The sequence below is a fragment of the Physeter macrocephalus genome, chromosome 1, assembly GCF_002837175.3.
Source record: "Physeter macrocephalus isolate SW-GA chromosome 1, ASM283717v5, whole genome shotgun sequence".
Classification (NCBI taxonomy): domain Eukaryota; kingdom Metazoa; phylum Chordata; class Mammalia; order Artiodactyla; family Physeteridae; genus Physeter; species Physeter macrocephalus.
Genome location: NC_041214.2, coordinates 69,106,654 through 69,111,984, shown reverse-complemented (window position 1 = coordinate 69,111,984; position 5,331 = coordinate 69,106,654). Strand labels below are relative to the sequence as shown.

General features: G+C 43.9%; 1 protein-coding gene across 16 annotated transcripts in view; it reads right to left on the bottom strand.

Moving 5' to 3' along the window:
• The window catches only part of NAALADL2 (N-acetylated alpha-linked acidic dipeptidase like 2), a 1,565,958-nt gene that overhangs the window by 139,573 nt on the left and 1,421,054 nt on the right, over positions 1 to 5,331 (bottom strand). The gene's annotated exons all lie outside the window — the stretch shown is intronic.

Below are 5,331 nucleotides of genomic sequence, written 5' to 3'. Positions count from 1 at the left end.
GCCCATTTTTAGATTGGGTTGCTTGTTTTTTTGATATTGAGCTGCATGAGCTGCTTGTATATTTTGGAGATTAATCCTTTTCAGTTGCCTCATTTGCAAATATTTTCTCCCATTCTGAAGGTTGTCTTTTCATCTTGTTTATGGTTTCCTTTGATGTGCAAAAGCTTTTAAGTTTCATTAGGTCCCATTTGTTTATCTTTTTTAGAAGACATTTTAAAGAATTAGTTGAGTTAGTTTATTTATTTATTTTTTTTTTGTGGTATGCGGGCCTCCCTCTGCTGCGGCCTCTCCCGTTGCGGAGCACAGGCTCCGGACGCGCAGGCTCAGTGGCCATGGCTCACGAGCCCAGCCGCTCCGCAGCACGTGGGATCCTCCCGGACCGGGGCGCGAACCCGGTTCCCCTGCATCGGCAGGCGGACGCGCAACCACTGCGCCACCAGGGAAGCCCGAGTTAGTTTATTTTTAAATAAGAAAAATGTATGAATCATATCACATACTGCCAGGAATATTTTATTCTTTTCTCCTAAACAAAAACAATATGTACACTTAAAATGAATTAAGTTCAAAATTATTGATGAAAGGTGTATTAGGTGGGCAAGTAAAAATGTGCAACGCTATCTCACTGAAAATTGTTGTAGCCTTTAACTACTAAGCATTTTATCAAATCACAGTAACATTGATATTACTTATCTGTGAATCTTAACTTTGTCATTACCACCTTATAGGAAATCTACCAACTCAGAGTTTGTATATGAAAATGAAACCAATGTTTGATTTCTAATTTCAGATTGTAGGAGAAATGAAATCATATATTAAGTTGTATTTGGACTGTTTTCCCATTAAATCACAACTGTTACAGCATTTAGATTAAGAGCAATGATTTTGAAACTTTATTAATTATTTCACAAGCTAGAGTTATGGACTAGGTTATGCTGCAATAACAAATTAAGCTCTAAATCTCAGTGGTTTAGCACAATATTGGTCAGTGGGGTTTCTGTCCCACATGGTCACTTGGGGCCTCAGGACACCTCAGAATCCTCCATTGGGAACATTGCTGGTTGACAAGACAGGTGACGTGAAAGAGCTGGAGGACCACTCACTGAGTATTAAGTGTTGTGGCTCAGAATTGACCTAGATGTCATCTACTCATTGTACATTATTTAGAACTAGTCACATTAATCTCCGACTGCAAAAGGTCTGTGAGATGTGGAGGAGCACACGAATGTATGATGAGCAGTAAAATGTTCTACCAGTCAAACCCGTGTCTGAGCACCAGCTATGCTAATTCTCAGCTCTGCTAAACTTAAAATTACACAACCTCTTCTAGCTCCAACCTGTCATTCATAACTAGAATATACATGTCTTGTTTTTAAAAGTTAAATGGGACTATATACAATGTGCTTATCTTTGCACTTAATATCATGTTAGCATTTTGGGGCAATGTAATATGTTTTTCCCTAAAACTTTAAAAAGTAGAAAAATAGATGGTAAGTAAGTAGAAGAAAGACATGGTTAAGAAAAAGAACTCCATTTTTGCTTCCAAAGGGTGATTCATGATTCATGTGCATCGGCAGGCGGATTCTCAACCACTGCGCCACCAGGGAAGCCCCTCAATATGAGTTTTGAACAGTGTGAAAGCCTAGTAACTTTAATAAAGTAGCTTTTTTTTGAGGGGGGGGGGTGGTACGCGGGCCTCTCACTGCTGTGGCCTCTCCCATTGCAGAGCACAGGCTCCGGACGCGCAGGCTCAGCAGCCATGGCTCACGGGCCCAGCCGCTCCGTGGCATGTGGGATCTTCCCGGACCGGGGCACGAACCCATGTCCCCTGCATCGGCAGGCGGATTCTCAACCACTGCGCCACCAGGGAAGCCCCTCAATATGAGTTTTGAACAGTGTGAAAGCCTAGTAACTTTAATAAAGTAGCTTTTTTTTGGGGGGGGGGGTGGTACGCGGGCCTCTCACTGCTGTGGCCTCTCCCATTGCAGAGCACAGGCTCCGGACGCGCAGGCTCAGCAGCCATGGCTCACGGGCCCAGCCGCTCCGCGGCATGTGGGATCTTCCCGGACCGGGGCATGAACCCGTGTCCCCTTCATCGGCAGGTGGACTGTCAACCACTGCGCCACCAGGGAAGTCCAATAAAGTAGCTTTAATTACATGTATACATATATTTAAAATGTGGGACCATGTCTTTTCTATGTTATTTCCTCAGAAGTCAGCATTATACTTAACATAACTTTTCAGCAAATGTTTATTGAATGTAAAGGTTTGAACCTTAAGACATGACTGACAAATGTCAGTGATTATATAAAGTAAGTATAATAGGCACAAATATACATATCTATAAAACCATATTAGAAAAATAAACACCTCTCTATAATGAAAGACACTTGGGTAAAGCTGAATGCTATATCTTAGCTGCCTAGAGATAAATGAATATTGAAATTGCATTTGAAATAAATTTTAAAATAAATGCTAGCCTCTATTTTAAAAAAATGTACCGAAAGCCTTGTGTACTTGATGACAAATAAGAATATAACATTTTACCTTGTATTACTTCTCATAACTCTAATCATTCTGATTTTGTCTGGAACAACAACAACAACAAAAAGAGGCAACAATAATCTCATTGAAATATTATCCAGTCAAAAGCCTTAAACTAAAAATAAATTTTATGGGAAAGGAAAAAATTAAGGTCAATGGGTTATAGATTATTTGTATAAGTTCTTCATTGCACATGAGATACACACTAACTTCTGAAGCTCATTTCTCACTAATTTTAAGTCTGACTGGCAGAGATGGTTGTCTTTTGTGAATAAATGAAAATTCTTTAAATCCACCAGTAACATTAAATCATAGCCTGATTAAGACATATAATTTAACCACTCTTAAACTTCTTCCATTAATTTTAAGCCCTGTAGTCATTATCTGGTAAACCACATTGCAGAACTAAAAAAAAAAAAAAAAGAATTCTTTGAATGATGACTCAAAGTACGATTCTGATAGCTTTTCTCTAATCACTCACCAATATTGAAATGAAGTTGATTTAATTGAACCTGTAAAAGAGATTGCATTTTCTAATCATACCTCATCTGTAGATGCTTATTATTCAAAGGAAGCCTTATGTATTTTCAAGCACACTTAATTAAAATAATGCATGTGAGAAAAAAGAGCCTTCGGAGAAGATGGCGGAAGAGTAAGACGCGGAGATCACCTTCCTCCCCACAGATACATCAGAAATACATCTACACGTGGAACAACTCCTACAGAACACCCACTGAACCCTGGCAGAAGACCACAGACCTCCCAAAAGGCAAGAAACTCTCCCACGTACCTTGGTAGGGCAAAAGAAAACAGAAAAACAGAGACAAAAGAATAGGGACGGGACCTGCACCAGTGGGAGGGAGCTGTGAAGGAGGAAAGGTTTCCACACACTAGAAGCCCCTTCATGGGCAGAGACTGTGGGTGGCAGAGGGGGAAGCTTCAGAGCCGCGGAGGAGAGCACAGCAACAGGGTGCGGAGGGCAAAGCGGAGAGATTCCCACAGAGGATCGGTGCCGACCAGCACTCACCAGCCCGAGAGGCTTGTCTGCTCACCCGGGACGGGCCGTGCTGGGAGCTGAGGCTTGGTCTTCAGAGGTCGGATACCAGGGAGAGGACTGTTGTTGGCTGCATGAACACAGCCTGGAGGGGACTAGTGCACCACAGCTAGCTGGGAGGGAGTACGGGAAAAAGTCTGGAGCTGCCGAAGAGGCAAGAGACTTTTCCTTGCCTCCTTGTTTCCAGGTGCGCGAGGAGAAGGGATTAAGATTGCAGTTTAAAGGAGCTCCAGAGACAGGTGCGAGCCGCGGCTATCAGCACGGACACCAGAGACAGGCATGAGAGGCTAAGGCCGCTGCTGCCGCCACCAAGAAGCCTGTGTGCGAGCACAGGTCACTATCCACACCTCCCCTCCCGGGAGCCTGTGCAGCTTGCCACTGCCAGGGTCCCGGGATCCAGGGACAACTTCCTGAGGAGAACGCACTGCGCGCCACAGGCTGGTGCAATGTCATGCTGGCCTCTGCCGCCGCAGGCTTGCCCCGCCTCCGTACCCCTCCCTCCCCCCGGCCTGAGTGAGCCAGAGCCCCCGAATCTGCTGCTTCTTTAACCCCATCCTGTCTGAGTGAAGAGCAGAACGCCCTCGGGCGACCTACACGCAGAGGCGGGGCCAAGTCCAAAGCTGAAACCCAGGAGCTGTGCGAACAAACAGGAAAGGGGGAGGTCTCTCCCAGCAGCCTCAGAAGCAGCAGATTAAAGCTCCACAATCAACTTGAAGTGCCCTGCATCTGTGGAATACCTGAATAGACAGCGAATCATCCCAAGTTGAGGAGGTGGACTTTGGGAGCAAGATATATTATTTTTTTCCCCTTTTTCTCTTTTTGTGAGTGTGTATGTGTGTGCTTCTGTGTGAGATTTTGTCTGTATAGCTTTGCTTTCACCATTTGTCCTAGGGTTCTGACTGTACCATTTTTTGTTTGCTTGTTTGTTTTTTATAAAATTTTTCCTTAATAATTATTTTTTATTTTAATAACTTTATTTTATCCTACTTTATTTTATCTTCTTTCTTTATTTCTTCCTTCCTTCCTTCCTCTCTTCCTTCCTTCCATCCTTACTTTCTTTCTTTCCTTTCTATTATTTCTCCCTTTTATTCTGAGCCGTGTGGACTAAAGGCTCTTGGTGCTCCAGCCAGGCATCAGGGCTGTGTCTCTGAGGTGGGAGAACCAACTTCAGGACACTGGTCCACAAGAGACCTCCCAGCTCCATGTAATATCGAATGGCGAAAATCTCCCGGAGATCTCCATCTCAACAAAAAGACCCAGCTTCACTCAACGACCAGCAAGCTACAGTGCTGGAAACCCTATGCCCAACAACTAGCAAGACAGGACCACAGCCCCATCCATTAGCAGAGAGGCTGCCTATAAAAACATAATAAGGCCACAGACACCCCAAAACACAGCAGCAGACGTGGACTTGCCCACCAGAAAGACAAGATCCAGCCTCATCCACCAGAACACAGGCACTAGTCCCCTCCACCAGGAAGCCTACACAACCCACTGAACCAACCTTAGACACTGGGGACAGACACCAAAAACAACGGGAACTACGAACCTGCAGCCTGCAAAAAGGAGACCCCAAACACAGTAAGATAAGCAAAATGAGAAAACAGAAAAACACACAGCAGATGAAGGAGTAAGGTAAAAACCCCCCAGACCTAACAAATGAAGAGAAAATAGGCAGTCTACCTGAAAAAGAATTCATAATAATGATAGTAAAGATGATCCAAAATCTTGGAAAT